Raw genomic sequence first — 17695 nt, 5'->3', positions numbered from 1 at the left:
CTTAGCTTTAGTGGAAGACTCCACTGACACAAAGCACTCATCTGCTCATTTCAACAGGAGATTTTCCTGTGTTAGATGACCCATGAGCATGCACAAACCACAACTATCCAACATATTAATGATCTGCTAACAAAGAAGCTGGTCAAAACTTTTGCTGCCAAAATTAGGAGAGAGATCCGATTCAAATTTTCTGATCTTTTTTAGCAGCCCTGGACAGACTGCATCAAAAGCATCATGGTGGCTCCTGATTACCACCTCATCACAAAGTTATTGTAATTACAAAGATATTTACAATTTGGAAAGAGTTTTTTAAAAATGCAGGCATTTGGTAAAAAAAAAATTACATAGGAGCAAAATCTAATTAATTTATTTGTGAAGACAGACAAGAAGTAGGAAAGTATCATACCATAACATTCAATTGGACCAATATTTAAAATGACAGCAGATCCTAGTACCATACAGATAGGTCAGCTTTGTGTTGCATCATGTTGCTATTAATTGTCTTGAGCACTCTTTGGATGTACATTGTAATTACTGTCCATATGTATTGTTGAGAAAGAGAAGCCTGTAATTTCCAGTCCTATAGAAAATGGGGATTAGTCAAATTTTACCAGGGAGGAAGACAGGACCTGAGATTCAAAGTGTCTCCAAAAATACCTGCTTGTAGATACTGCTTAAGATGGAGTTACATAGATTTTTAATTACCAATACAGCCAAATAAAATCTCATCAACACTCTCCACAAAACGCATAGTGTAGAAATTGTTTTCTTAGTATTGCCCTTGAGCTGAATTTTATGGTTTGAATTTTAATGTTTCAATAAAATAATATATTCTCTGCGAGTTTTTAAGTGTGATAGGTTGTAAATGAAAGCTTTTTTTCCTATTTAATGAAAAAATAAAACTTTAGTCAACAGAAGATAATAATTTAAGACAACTGAATGAGTCTTCAGCTATTTTTGGGATATGTTCCAATAAACAGAAATAAAAACCTTTTGTGTTTTCATAATATGTAAACAGTGAAGAATGGTAAGATTAGAAATATCAGGGATTGTTTCCATTGCTGGCATTAAAAATAGATTTTAAACTTCAGCAAAAGAGGAGCAAACTGAAATTTTAGAATAGACTCAAAATTGATTTAAATGTTGTTTCTGTAAAACATAAAGCAAAAAATTGATACTGAAGGAAAAAGACATAGAATCATAGATTGTTTAGGTTAGAAAAGACCTTTAGGATCACAGAATCCAACCACTAATCCAGCATTGCCAAGTCCACCACTAAATCATGTTCCTAAGTGCCACTTCTATGTGCCTTTCAAATACCTCCAGGGATGGTGACTCAATCCCCAGCAGTCTGTTCCAAGGCTTGACCACCCTTTTGGGGAAGAATCTTCCCTAACATCCAATATAAACCTCCTCTGGCACAACTTGATACTGTTTCTTATTGTCTTTCACTTGTTAATTTTCAGAAGAGACTGAAAACTAAGCAAGAGAAGGAACTGGATGGTGTAGTCCTCTCTTGTGGGGGATGTGGATGGTCTTCTCTGTGATGCTCCAAGAGATGCCCATTTCAGTCCCATTCTTCAAACTCTTCTTTCTTTGAAGAGAAGAAATTGATTAGATTTACTTATAATTGCTATTATTCAAGCAACAATTTATGTAGCTTGAATTAATGCAGCTTGCTGCTATCGTCAGTTTTACTGCAACACATTAGTTGGTCCCTTGTTGTTTTTATTATCTCTTTCAGAAAAAAAAAAAGTGACTGTGATCTAGCATCCAGTTCTCAGGATGTACTGCTGAATACAAATCTCCAGATGTCTTTCTGGACAATTGTCCAAAGGACATACCAGTACTGACAGTCTCGTCCCCAATACTGCATTATTGAAAGGGCAAAAATTGTGATACGGAGTGGTGTTTTCCCACAAAAAGAACTGGCATTTTTTAGCTGAAAATATGATTGAAGATTACATAGCAAAGCAAAGTGAATGAAAGTTTTTAGTAGGCAGATTGCCCAGAATGGAGCCTCAGGAGATATTTAAAAGAAAAAAATTGGATCTAAGCCTGACAAACATGAAGTACATTTTAAGATCTTATTACTAGAAAAATATGTAAGTGATTTTTATCACAGCTGTAAATACCAGCATGAGTGCCAAAAGATCCACCTCAGGACATCCTCGTTATAGCTCTTAATTTTAGCTCATCTTAAATGAGCTAACCTGGTTATTGAAAGCAGTCCAAGGGCAGCAACATAGAGCAACATGGGTTCACATGCACTGCTGGGAACTGTTGAGCTGAGAAGCCATGCACTACCCTGCACAGTTCTCCATGCTGTCACTGTTGCTTCTGGTACCCATATAGCATTTTTTAAGGAATACCTATATAGCACAATAGTGACTACTGCCTGATACGAAGTGTTGCTTTCTCCATAAGAATATGACAAATTTAAGAGATTACAATAATTTTGTGCAGAGACGTCTCTCCTATTCTGTCCTGACAGGTTTGAAACAAAGGTTATAATGAAAAATCAGGAGAGTTCCCTGAGAATCAGATGTTGCAGGTTGACTGCACGCTTCCCTAATTGATGGAGTATGAAAGCAGCAGAAAATTAGGAAAGGAACAATAGTTTCAGTAGCAAATTGTGCTTGTGTTAAGTCACTGCAGCAACACCTCCTCCCAAGGTTTCTTAAGGGAGGAGGTTAATCAAAAAGTAACCCATAGATTTATGGCACGAAGGAAACAACCACCAGGAGCGATTGAATCCAAGGTACAAGAGCTGAAATTAGCAATTAGCAAATGTCCAGACACACGATACTGACAAAAGATTAGAAGGCTTTGTCCACCCTTTTTCCACTGGGTGTGTGAGCAGCATGAAGAGACATGCACAAGTTAGGATAATCCAGTAAGCAGAGGTAAAATAGCAGTCAAGATATGGCAGTAGAGTGTGGGCCAGTAAGGAATGTATTTGATAATCACTGGATAGCCCCGGCAACTGCTGGTGGTACGATTATCAGCACTGTAGTTGTTTGAGGTACCCAGAGCACAGCCCACATTGTGGTTCTTACCAGTGCTGCTGCTGTCCATCCCATTTGTGGGTGAGCATGTGGAAAGGCCAGTGGAGGCAGTGGGTTATGCTATGCAGAGCATTACTCTTGCTTGCCTGCCAAGGTAACTCCAGGCTCATTGGAAGGGCTGACCTACATGCAGTAGTCTTGCAGCAACACTTGTTTACATTGTGCATGGAATAGATACCCAGAGGTAAGACAAGACAAAACAAAACTTCTTTTTAAAAGTAAGGCCGTGAATAAACAGTTATCCCATACCTAGGGTGCATCACAAGAGGATTTGTCCCCAGGGAGAAAAATACAAGAGTAATCGAAGGGGCATCACCATGGCAGTGCACATTTCTGATGCTGTGTTGCAGAGAAATCCCATCAGTTGTCCAGTTTATTACCTTATGCTCTGGGAAAGTCGAAATTCAAGATTATGACACTTTAGAAGACCTTAAGACCATTGTCTTAAGCAAGCAAATGTTCTTAACATCACTGATATTAAATCCTTCAAAACTGGAGTAACAGTCACAGGTAGGCAAGGTTGCTGGCATTTTGACTCTACCTAGTATGTATTACATATACACTAGGAAAACTTGATTATTGGCAACTTACTTGATTACTTGATTGAAACTTGATTACTTGGCAGGACATTGGCACTTAGCCTCATTCTCAGTGAGGAGGTTCTGTAGCCATGTGGTGCTCCAGTGTATGAGCATGAAAACTAGTTTGAAAAACCTGTCCCCATTTGCAGTGAGGAGAAGGAAATATAATTATGACCAAATGAAATATCTTGATTGAGAAAAATTAAGATCCTGTAACACCAAGAAGAGATGCGAATAGAGAAAGAATAGAATTGTCTTCCAAATAGAGAAACCTGTCAGGAACCCTTCAGGCTTAACACTGTTTGAAGGATTATGTTGGAAACTTCAGGCTATTAATGTCTTAAATCCCAGTGGATGTTTAGAAAGTACTGAGCCCATTGAAGATGGCCTGAGTTTTGAACAAGGCAGCAGCAAAGTTCAAGGACTGAGCTAGCATAAAGAAAAAGCGTGCAAAGGAGATGATGGGATATGTTAGAATTAGCAATTAATATGAACTGTCAATGAGTGATGTAAAGGAAATCTACTGTATGGATGCTGAAATTGGTTTCAGCAGATGATCTCTATAATTTCTGTAAATCCTAGATCCTGAGTGTTTACAGGCACTCCTGCTTGCCCAGCCACTAACCAATACAGGCATATCCCATGCCTCACTACCAGCTATTTCATACAAAAATGTAATCTAATACTTTCAAGATGGTTTAGAGAAACAGATTACAAATAAGAGCTGTCTTATTCACCAGGGTTATTACTTCAAAAAATAAATTAAAACTAAAAATAATAGAAGTTAGATTTTAACATTTTATTAGAACAGTAGTGAATTATTCACTGTAGTGAGGAAATTCAACATAATCTAAATGGGTAGGAAGGAAGATTTTTTTTTTCTCCATGTTAAACTTAAAGAATCAAGTGTCCATGGTTGAACAAATCCCATTCCTTAGAGCATATTCTGTTCTGTGAGCACTCTACAAAATACTGAGTCCCCAAGTCCCATTTTGTCAAAAAAAGTGCTTGCTGTCTCTCTGAGGTCATGATATCTGAGTCCCTGATTTATTACATTTCTTCACCAAAAAGACCCACAAAGCACCTTAAAAGTCTGCCTAGTTCTCACCCATCATTAGGCAGGCACAGCAAAATTTTCTCACATTTGAAACCATTACACTTAACTTTGTTTTTTATATTGGGATCTGAATTCCCAGGTGTAGAACCACAATGCTTTATACTAGCTGGCCAGAAGACTGGCCGAGCAACCAATAACATCAGATCTGGTTTTGCCCTGGTCTTTATCTTCCAGGTCTTCCGATAAGAAACCACATGTGGTCACATATTTATACCATGAGGGTACATTGAAGAGAGGAACATATCAGCCAGTTACTGTGGGATAAGATGGGCTCTGAATTTAGCCTAATTGCCCATGTTACCATGCACTCCTGTCTGGTTTAACCTCCAAAGAATGTGGTAAACAGGTCACCTCTCAGTGAGCTCACTTTTACCACAAGGTAAGATTAGACACAGAGGGGGATACTGATGAGTAGTTGATATGTGGGGGCTTCAGATCCCTAGATTACTGCTTGCCATCTGTCCCCTTGCTGTTCTCCTAAGTTTGATTGCTTGTAGGTCAGGGACAGTAGCTACAATTGAGAAGAATAATTATTTCCATTCAGCAAACCCACAGCATCTAGCTTGAAGGTATATTTCAAGATTTCTCCACAAAGCAAATACTTCCCTTTTTATTTACAGAGATGGCATATTAAACTCTGGTTTTGTGAATGCTGCTACATATTAAAAGTGGTAGGATCTGATTACTTTAAATTAAGTATTTTCTAATGCTATTGTGGAATTATTTTCAGGTTGATTTTTTATATAAAATACACCTTTTCTGAGAAAATATGTTGCAGAATACCCTGTAAAGGCCAGAAAAGACATTTTCTAGGACTGTTTTGGATGTTTGAAGAGAGAACCATTTTCTCTGAAATTTGCTTTCTTACAGTCCTCAGTTATCAGTCCCAGTGGCCACAACCTTCCAAAGATACTTGTGGGTGTGTCCCATTAGGTCCAGTATGTATGTCCAGTTTATTTAAATAGTCCCTAACATTACCCTCATCCACCAAGAAAAAGTCTTTCTTGCTCCAGAACCTTGATATATCTTGGGAAACTCTGAGATTTATATGAGAGGATTTTAAGGACCGAAACTTAGAACTATGATGGCATTGCAAAACCAAATTATTCAATTCTCATGTATAAAAATCATGTGGTTAGTGAGTAGGGGCTCAGACATGATCTTATTTTTACATGTGGTGCTGGGGAGTCTCAAATTAGTCAACAGCAAATGACTCATTTCAAAGAACCAAGACATTAAAACACATGAGAAAGTCACAAAATTACCTCAGACTTGAACAAAATGCCATATAATTTAAAGAGAAAAGAAAAAAGATGCTTGAGACATAACTTAATTGCTGTTAATCTTTGCTGGGAGAAAAAAGTAGGTATCACAATGGTCTCTAAGTTAGTAGGAAAAAGTTCCAAGGAACCAGTGTCTGGAAGATAAAACTGGAGACAAAACACAGCACTAAACATAAGCACTGAAATAAAGCTTTGAAGAGGATTTGTGAATAATCATCTTTGAATCAAATTTACTCTGAAAGAATGTTTTTTGTCAAAAGTTTCTTTGTCTCAATACAAATGTAATACAATGAAATGCAGCGAGTCTGATATATCGATACAGATGTTAATTTCATGGTCCTGACTTAAAACTATTGCATAATTCATTCCAGAGGTCCTGTCAGTGAGTTTGAAGCCAAAACCAATGTCAGACTTTAAAAGTACTGCCTGTGCTGAAGGGTATGGTTGATGCTGTACGTCTAAAGAATGCCAGTCAGGCTGAGGTATCTCTGATCACTGTTGAGGCATGAACACCAAAATTAGATGGGAAGGGTATGCTGAAGGGTATGGTTGATGCTGTACGTCTAAAGAATGCCAGTCAGGCTGAGGTATCTCTGATCACTGTTGAGGCATGAACACCAAAATTAGATGGGAATTAAAAACATGCAGTGCATGGAAGATAGAAAAAAGCTAGTAAAATGTGAGATCATTTCATCAGAAGGAGAAGAGTTCCCACAAAACCGTGAACATTTTGAAACTCCTACTCAACAGTATTTCAATATAATTTTTGTACTAATGAAGTACCCATAGAATTATGTCCATTTTTTGCCATCATGGACTAATCATTTGAGTGTGTACATTACTCTGCATTCTTAACAATGCAGCATTGACTATGGTGTTGGTTTTGTTCTAGATAAACATGCCAGAGCTATCAAATGCACTGTCATGTTTGTTTTATATTTATTAGTTACTTTTTGCTTCCTATTTTACTTACCATACACTGAGTGACTGGGTTGCATAGCTGTATAGAAGGTGTAATTCATATGACATGAAATTTTGTGGAATTCTTTTTTGCATCAGGGTTTTTACCATTATGTATCTTAGTCTTCTCTCTACTCCATCTGTTGAAATGGTGAATTTATCAAAGATAGTTTTAAAATAAGACTTCTGTGAGACAGTTGTCTTAGATGTGACCTTTATGTTGAACAGGGAATGCATAATTATTGCAAGACTTACGCAGCTTTTTGTGGAATTATAAATTTATCAAAATTTTGCATCATAAGAAGCAAAAATAAAGAAGAAAATCAGCTCCATTAGAGAATTGAAGAACTTGGGAACAGTTCTGAAGGAATAAACTGAGTACTCAGCTACAATTCCTTTTTTATATACTTCCAAGAAAGGTGGTTGTATTGTATTTGTAAGAGAAGCTACAGTTAGATTTATATGTGCACTACCTCTCTGATGGTATGATTTTGGATGTACTATATTAATGTCTTCTCCAAAAATCCCATCCTCTTTGAGAGAATTCCTTCCCAAGTCTACATTGTAAAAGTATACTCTTATTCTCTCTGTTTTCACATCATTTTTCCCCAAGTAGAAAGGCCCATCCATTTCCTCACCTACATCTGTCTCATTTGCATCTAGATGTGGCTCTATTGCTGCATGTTTCACTCCTGTTCCAGGAGGCAGCCCCAGATCCCTGAACACCCTACCAGCTGGATTGGTGCTGGAGCCAAGACTGGTCCTTTCCTTCCCTTCCCTTCCCTTCCCTTCCCTTCCCTTCCCTTCCCTTCCCTTCCCTTCCCTTCCCTTCCCTTCCCTTCCCTTCCCTTCCCTTCCCTTCCCTTCCCTTCCCTTCCCTTCCCTTCCCTTCCCTTCCCTTCCCTTCCCTTCCCTCCCATTCCTCCATCCCTCCATCCCTCCCTTTCTTTAGTCTTTCCCTCTCTCTTCTCTTTCACCCTACTCCTTATTCAAATTCTACCAGTGTGTGTTTATAGTAGAATATAAGGGACTAACTCATACTGATTTCCATGCCAAGTGTATCATTTACTAATAAAGCTTACTACGTTTTTGAGGACCCTCTGAATTCTGTTGTTCTTTTCCAACCACAAGGCTCTATGACCGTTGGGTGCTCCCTTTTCCTAGAAGCAGGACACCACACATACAAAATCAGGCCTTGAAATGATACCTCTAGGTTATAGGAAAATTCTGCAAATATCCCTGAAATAACAACTGTCTGGAATGGGACTTTCCAAGTGTCAGTAAGATCATCAATGTCACTCAAACACGTTATTTATCCATTAAATAAACACACAGAAACTGAATTGCTGAGGGTGCTAATCCATCATTCTCAAGTGGTACTTAACATGAGTATGTGTATGTATCACAGAGTCACAGAATCATAGAATCATGGAGTGGTTTGGGTTGGAAGGAGACCTTGAAGATCATTTAGTTTCACACCTATGCCATGGGCAGGGACACCTTCCACTAGACCAGATTGCTCAGAGCCCCATCCAACCTGACCTCCGGGGACATAACAAAGGGATGTACTGCAACATTGTTAAAGAGTTAGGATGTTTGCCTTTTGGGACAAGAGAGATTTTAGTCTCTTACTGATAAGGTCATTATAAAGCATGGGATTTCACAATAGCTGCAAGGAATCCCACTGACCTGCTCCTGCCGTGGTGCCAATTGCTGGATGTTAGGTAAACATGCAGTCCTGGCCATGTCTTTGCAGAATGCTGAGCTTACAGAGCAAGCACTTGCACACTATGCACGTTATCTTTTCATTACTGGAGCAGATAATGGCAGGCTCTGGTTGCATACGTTTTCCCCATACACACTCAGCTGGTAAATCTGGCACACACAGACAGAAATTCTGTCCCCTCCCTCTAAGTCTAAGAGGACGCAATCAGGGAAAATGAGGGATGCCTCCTGCTCCCACATCCCTTATTGCACAGTGACGTGGCTTAGGAATGAAGGAATGCCAGGCAGCCCTGTGTCATGTTGTGTGTTGTGCACTGGTGTGGTATGCACATCCCTTCTACTGCTTTATATTGTGTATTAGAGACTTTTGGTTTTATAGACTCTACAATCTAGAATAGAGATACCTGCAATAAATGTTTTTGGTGCAACGTTTCCCCTTCAATTTTCAAGTACATAATACCATTTTTAGGGTACACAGCCATTATGTACAAAAGTAAAAGTATGTGTAGAACAACAGAAAATATTTTTAATAGAAGAGATGCAAAATGTTCTCCTCTTAATCTAAGAAAATAAAGCTTTGTTAGGAATTGTTATCAACATGACATGCATCTATTCCCATTTGAAGTAATGTGCATTTGAAAGCCTGCTCTGAAGAAGTCTGGGACAAAATAAACAGAGGGCTCTGCTAAGAATTTATTTTTCTTTATTAACTAGTAAAAACTTTTAATGACTGGAAAAATATAAGCAAGATTTGCTAGGGAAAATAATAATAGAACATGTATGGCATCGTGATCATGTTACCAGAAATGGTTTCACTATTGCTTCATACTTGGTAGCTCCTGGAACACATTAGTAACGGAGACTGAAAACAAGCAAACTATGGAAAGATAAGCATAATTCCATCTGTTAATGCAAAGAAGATTTCTTCATTACCTGGTGACTCAATAGTGTATTATGGACTGCAACATGTTTTAGTTAGGGAAGTTGCCATTGAAAACAAGCACTCACTAGCATCCACTGACCACTGCAATTCCCGGGGTATGAAGTGGACTGAGGTGTACCTTACCAGCTATGGGGAAAATTTGGACAAGCATGAAAAGAAGCTGAGCTATGGGAGGAGTTCCAAAAAAGCAAATGTTTCACAAGGCTTTTCACATCCCTCACAGTCAGAAAAACCTTGCTGTGACATAGCACAATCCAATGACTGTAAGAGTACCGAGTTCCACAGTCCATCTATTTGGGGTAATTTTTCAGTGTTAGTCAATTCGTCTTAGTCTACTGCTATGTCAGAGCTACAAAAATATCGGAAGAGATGGGTACGCTTCCTTAGTATACCAAATCTCTTGTATTTCTGCAAATTGCAAACACAAATTAAAAGAGGCCCTAGATGCATGCTTAGATCACTTGTCTTCCTCATCTGTAGTTTACCACGTACAGGGAAAAAAAGAAGTGCAAGAGAAATGCTCTTTTCCCATCTTTTCACAAAGACAAATACAACTCACAGCTGTAAACCACTAACAAACTCAGTGCATAAACCTGGATACTGTAGCAAAATTGAGGAGTCTCTTCCTGATCTGTTACATCTCACTCATGACAACAGTAGAAAGGGTCAGTGGACCTTTTTCTAAGGTCCACCAACCTTAGAAAGGTCCATTCTCTAAGACACAGCTTTTACTTAGTTCAGTGCTTGTAGCATTCAGCAGAACATCTAGCTCACCCACTGCCAGAGGCTGACCTTGAGGTGTGTGGTCATCATGGTCTCTTCTCCTACCTCTCTGCCATTAACATGCAGCCTCTCAGTTACTTTCACCCATATCCTACAGGGAAAGGTTGAGAGAGCCTCTGTTCAAAGTTATATCATAGCACATGATGGTGGCTCAAGGAGTTGGCTGTTGGTTGCTCACACCAGCAGCTAACCCAAACCATACTATGACCCAGATAGCAGCAGGAAAAGTGACTTGACGTTGTGTTAGATGGCATAACTGTGATGAACTGTGTAGCAAATGGAGAGGGGCACATGGAATTGGAAAGTGAAACACTGTGCTAATGTCAACTCATTAGGAAGTTGTCCAGTACATGGAAGAGTGAAAAGGGGAAAAGCAGGGAAAATAAAAACATGGAGAGAATTATATTAATAGTACTTTGAAACTAGTTTAGCAACATGTGTTTGCTTTTTCCACATAGCAAAGCAGGAAGATAACTGCATAGGATTTCTCCTGCAGCTCTGGTGATACACACTGATGAGCTGAACTGTAACTCAGTACAGTTACAGTCTTTGGCTTGTGCCATTTCTCACACTGATGACAGGTTTAGACATGCAAATAAGTGCTGGACAAGAATGGCAGTAGGGGAATGAAGCCAGGAGGGGAGAGGAGTGCTGTGGGGGAAAAATGTACAGCAAACCTTTATTGAAGGCAAGCTCGTACATAGGGACATCAAGCCCACTGAAAGAGTGAACAAAACCTGGCATCAATAGATACCTATGTCCCCAAAAATAAATTGGCAGCAGGAAATATTAATGATGCTGAAATGAAATCAGCTGCAGTAGCAAACTCCTAAAACGCTCTCTGTCTTGCTTTCAGCGTAAACCAGCTAGGCTTCTTCACAGCTGTTCTGAAGATTTGTCCAGGGAGTAAGACCCAAACACTCTCAGCCTGTCTTCATAGGAGAGATGCTCCACCCCTTTGATCACTCTTATGGCCTTCCTCCGGACCTGCTCCTGTGCTAAGGACCCCAGAGCTGGACACAGGTGGGGTCTCCTCAGATCAGAGTAGAAGGACAGAATCACCTCCCTTGACTGTCTTGTCACACTTTTTTGATATAGCCAAGGATATGGTTTATTTTTTGGGCTGCAAGTGCACATTTCCAGCGCTTTTCTAGCCTCTCATCCACCAGTACCCCTAGTCCTTCTCATTGGGACTATCAAATTGTTTCTTTACTGAAAGATTGGATTCTATGGAATCTAAATAAATGAATCATACAGACAAACAAATATGTCAAATATGTGGAACAGGTATTTGACCCTTGCCCTGTGGCTCTGTCCTCAGTCTATCTGTACCAAGTTTAGTGTATGACTGATGTGAACTCATCAGGAATTACCTTGTGCACACCACACCTCAACCTATTTACTTTGAATAGGCCGGAAGCAAGGACCATATCACACTGTTTGTATTGATTTGGGAACCACACCTTATGATTACCTTATCTTTGGGCTATGATTGTGAGGCATCCTCTTGTATTTACATTTATACCACCGGTTTTCTGTGCAGCTGGGGACAACTTATTTAAACATGCTATGGCTCCATTTCTTCATCTCTAAATTGGGGGCAATTCTTTCCTCATGAGATTGTTATGAAGACACATTAATGAACGTTGATAAACAGAGGATATCCTGGGGTGAATGAGATAGATACATGAAAAGTATTCTTATCATTCATATTATGACAGAACATTCTGCTTGTATGCACACAGGGAATATACACACTGGCTCAGAATGGGTGAAGTTTACCTGAATAGTAAACTATACATAAGGGTGGAATTAATTTTCTTTAGTCACCTAACACCTACTAGTCACTGCTCTAGGCTTTCTTCATTATTGTTAAAGATGGAAAACCTCAGTCAATGACTTTTTTATCTAAGGTTGATAGAAAACATCTTCCTCTACAAGTATCTGTTTCTCTCCACTGGCTATGGAACCTCAAGCAGCTCATAGAAAATTTGCAAGTGCACAAAGGAAAGTGAGACTAAGCACAAACTTACCATTTTGATCAAGCAGCTGCTACTATTTATTACTTATTCATTAGAATGATAAGGCTAAAATATCACCTATATTGTACCCACCATATCCTTTAAAGTCAAGTTGGATAGCCACATAACAAAAATTATACAAGTGCATACCCAGCTTTATTATTGCATATGTGGATTCTTTTTACACTGTCTTTCTAAGCGTACAGACAGCACTGGAGAATCACCTGCAAACTCCAGAATCCCCAAATTCTGCAGGCATGAGCTCAGGTTTCTTCACTGAATGCATGGCAAGCCCTAGCCCCAGAAATTGAATATGCAGCAAGAATCAATTTAAATTTAACATCAGAGCTGAGCTAACATTTGGAAGAAGGAAAGGAGATGGACTCACCTTAGGTACCCATTTAAACATCAGTAAGATCAGTGAATCATTGTTATAGGTCACTATACCTATATAGGAATATTATCTTGGCAGCCTCTAGCCATACCATGGACAAGATGCCATTTTCCCTAGCCTTCCCTTCTATGGCCAGAGCATTTTGGCCATAGAAATGTTAGAGTGTTTTAAACATGTTAGAGTGTTTTAAAACTGCCAGTAGCAGACTTGCCTGCAAGATATTTTTACGTAAACTTATTTTGCCTTTAAAACTTATTTTGCCTCTAAACTTATGAGGCCATTATGGTAAGGGCTCTATTCCTGTTCTAGGTGTGATTTCTACCATAAAGGTTCCATTTCTAGTCACTGTGGCATTACAGATAAACTATTACTATTTCCAGTTAATAGTATTCCACTCATAGGTGAAATTCCATTTATATATGTGTTAAACATACAGAATATTAATTTTTTAGGATATAGTGCAAGATATTTTAACATGTTTGATATTGTCATGCAAGAAAAATCTCAATACCTTCATATGGAATCTGAGCCCAAGTGGCAGTAAAAGTTGGTGTAAGTGCTATATATGGTTTAGTGTTTGATTTTCTAGGTAAAATGGTCTCCCAAAATTCCTATGATGACCATGCTGGATAGTCTGGCTGTGTTGTAACTGCTGTTATTATTATTAATCACAGTATCGCCATTCCTATACAGTAACATATTTGTGGTTATCATTACACCTGTACATTCACAAATATTCATTTACAGTATGACTTAATCTAAAAATTAATTTGAGTAAGTTTGGGATTATAAACATTACCTGATCATAAATCCTATATGATGCACTATGAGATAGCATATACTGAAAGTATAGCTCAGGTCATGTAACATTGTAACCTGTGTCCTTTTGGACATATCAGGTAAAAAAAAAAAAAAAAAAAAAAAAAAAAAAAAAAGACTACATCTAGGAATAGATTTCGTTTTTACTCGTCATACAAAAACTTTTCTATCAATTCTGACACATTAAATGCAGCACACATGGAACAGAATACAATCTGCATCCCACCTAACCACTTCACAAGTCACCAAGTAAGCCTATCCCATTTGAAACACTTGAAGTGATATTTTAATTCAGTGGATGCATACCTTTAGTTATATTGGTAATATTAAAAACCCCAAACAGAACAGAAATTGAAAACTCAGAGTCCAAGAGTATTAAAACATTTAAATACTTGGCCAAATGACTCCCTTAAATATTAAAGTTGATTTTTCTCTAATCTTGAAACACTAATTAATTTAATGTGCATTAGAGAAAACATGTTCAAATATTAAATTGGTTGATATCACAAATGTGTAACTCATTAACATGACTCAGGTTTAGGACTCAATTACAAAGGCAGAAATTTGATTTCATTAAAACAAAAATAAAATATGCAATCAATTAATGGCCACCAACTGGGTGTTATGAAATACAGATTTTGCTAGATAGGCTCACTATTTGAAGATCAGAAGTCAGACCAAAAAAGGTAATGGTACTAGTCTGTAAGATAAAGCTTCTGTAAGCATCTGAATTACATGAGTTTAAAAAGTTAGAGGTGCAAAAACTAGTTAATTTAATTTATATGGATTAACAAGTAACTAAGTGACAGCAAGGGTTAATGCAAATGGACCATTAGCTGTATGGAGCACAATAATTTCTGAGAAACCATTGACAGATCTGGCATTCACATTTCTATAGAAATCCTAAAAACTTGCAAAAACTTTGGTGAATAAAGTTTTTAACACTAACCATCAAAATAAGACTAATCTGGTTTGCAGTCCAATAAAAAATCAAGAAGCTACTAAATGAATAAATATTAATTGAATTCCTACATAGAGAAGAGATTACTGACAATAGTCTCATCTATACAGTAGGGCTGACTAAGAATAAAAGCTGCAACTGGAAATTATGGCAAGAAAAAAAGATAAGTAACAGCTTATAAGTAATTAATTCAGAAAAAGGGAAAAGTGGAAACTCTTGTATGCCACAGAGACAGAAGATATGACTTCTTTCTCCTTGCTGCAGAAAGTTATATGGAGGCTATTTGATAGGCAGCCAGTCTGGGCTGAAAACAGAGCAGAGATGGTGACAGCAACAAAGAAGGATGTTTCATCTGCTTCTTGACACAGTAACCAGCAGGTCTGAAGACCACAGCCACTGAGCAGCTCTGGGCTGGCACTGAGATATGTGTGCATGGGCCTGAACTTTGGCAGAAGTTTCTGGTGCACTCCCTTACCCCTGTGTCAGCAAAATACAGGAGATAGGTTCTCTTATAGTCAGGTACTGTCCTGCACTGCATTTTTCTTTAGGTACCAATATTGTACTGTGTAAAACTTTAAAAAAAATTAAAAGTATTGTTTCCCTTCTGTAGTTAAATAGCCTCTGTGGAATTTGAATACAGCCCTGGAGCTAGCCCTGTACCGACAGATACCTATCCTAGAGCATGCTGGTCTAATGAATGCTACAACATATCATAAATGGTGTATGGGTACCAGTACTGTTGCATGGTGTTGTTCTGTCCAAGATGCAGGACTGCATTTCTTGAATTTCAGAAAATGTTTATCAGCCCATTTCTTTAGCTTGTCAAGGTGACTCCAACAGCAGACATATCATCCAGCACAATGACTGCTCCGTCCATTTGGGTATCATCTGTGAACTTGTGGCAGATACATGCTGTTCCATTGTCAAAGCCATGAATGGAGATGTTAAATAATACTGCTCCCTATACAAATGCCCAAGGAATACCACTTGTAAACAGACAGCACATAATTTTCAGTCTGTTGCTCCAGCCTTTTTTTTACTCACTTTAATTCACCCAGCTAATCAATTAAACTAATGGGTAAACCCACATACCCTGTCTGCCTAGTTTAACTCCAAAGATGCTGTAAGAGCTGAAACAAAAGTTTGCCAAAGTGAAGGGCATCCACTTCTCTGCCCTCATCTTCGAATCCAGTCATTACAATGAAGAATGTAATGAGGTTGGTCAAGAACAATTTGCAGGTGGTAAATCCATACTTCTTTTTTCCCAATCACTTTCTTTCTTCTCTCTTATGTGCCTGTACATGGCTTATACAAGGATTTCCTCCTTAACCTCCACAAAGATGAAAGTAAAGCCAGGTGGTCTCTATTTTGCAGCTCTCCCTCCTTGTCATCCTGGAAGATGACTGTGACATTTGCTTCTGCAGTCATTGGGAACTTCTGATCACTGTAACCTCTTGAAGAGGTAGGGAACAACCTTGCAGTGATATCAGTCATGCTTCCTACTTGGCTCTGTGTTCAAGCTGCTTGAGTAATCCCTAACTCAGTCTTCTTCTAACACTGGTTATATTCCACCAAACACATGGAAAGCCTGAGAACAAATTTTGCCAGTAAAAACTGGGATGTAAAATCCTCCACCATTCTGTTTCCTTCATTACTAGGCTACCTGTTCACTTGGCCTTATTCTTCCTCTTGCTGCTTCCTTCATGTACTTTACCAATTTTTACTTGGCTAGTCTTTTAGTTTTTTTAATTCAATCATTTCAGACTTGGGCATTCCTTCTGTATTTATCCTGAGCAGCCCATGCCTTCTTCTGTGTCCCGTAGGATCCCTTTTTCCTCTCTAAGGCCTGTCAGGAGTTTCCCATTCAGATAGTCTGGCTGCCTCACACCTGCATCGTGTCCTGCAGACAGTACTTGATGCTTCTCATTGTTTGAGACTCACTCTCCTGGGATCCTTTTTCTTTCAAAGGACCAGCTCCCAGGAACGTGCACAACAATAATCTCCCTGAGGTCCTCTTCTTTTAAGTTCAGAGTAGATATCACTTCTTGCCTCTTTTGCTTTCCTTGTTCAACTCTTATGGCTTACTAGGTCTAGACCAAACAATCCTGGTTCTTTTGTTATAAGAATCAGCTAGGCAGAAATAAAACCAAATTTTAAAAGAAGAAATTTTTTTTTCATCTTGACATGTATCAATAAATTGATCCTCAGAATATACTACTGTAAATATTTTATAGTAATCTTATAATCCAGCATCCTTGGCCTTCCTCACATTGGCCACTTTCCCAATGAAAATACAAGTAGTATACTTCTCCTGGTGTTTTTCCTGTAAACAATATAAAATAGGTGTCCATAAAGACTCTACTGAATTCAGTGGAGTCCTGCTCATTTACTCAAGATCTGTTCCAAGTATTGATTCATGAACTCTTGAAATAATTCAGATTCAGAGCTAGCCTTTTGTGTCCATGAGCCTCTCATTACTTGTGATTTTTTTGGCAGGTATTATAGTATCTGATTGGCCTTTGTCATTTGGACATACTTTAATATTGCCTCTAACAGATAGATTCTGTTCCAATGTCAGGCTTCCCAGGTTTTGGTTTTAAGCATCCTGCTCCATTACATAGATAAGACCTAATATTTTCAGACAAGGCCTGAGGCAAAATAAAGATTTGTGGGTAGATGCAGAGTTCATAAAATGTGCACATAGATAAAATGTGCTTATTTAGTGCATCTACTCATATGCACTAACTATCTTTTAAAAACACTAAAGTTTAAGGTGTCAGCTTCCCCTTTGGGAGTCCATTTATCTGCCATGTAGAGCTGTGACTCTTACCTTGGGGACAGGTGACTTCATTCCCACCAGAGCTTTGTAATCCTGGTAAAATCTTCCTGAGTATTAATTGCCGCTTGCGCTAAGAATGGATTGCTCAGAGGCTAACACCAAGCCCAGTGCCACAACACCCTGTAATGGGCAGTGCAAATCCCAGCAGGAAGCACAGTCTGTCTGCAGAGCAGCCCTCCCTAGGGATTTCCCTGCCTATCC

Source organism: Anomalospiza imberbis, chromosome 3 (genome assembly GCF_031753505.1).
Source record: "Anomalospiza imberbis isolate Cuckoo-Finch-1a 21T00152 chromosome 3, ASM3175350v1, whole genome shotgun sequence".
Lineage (NCBI taxonomy): Eukaryota > Metazoa > Chordata > Aves > Passeriformes > Viduidae > Anomalospiza > Anomalospiza imberbis.
This window is presented reverse-complemented; position numbering follows the sequence as displayed.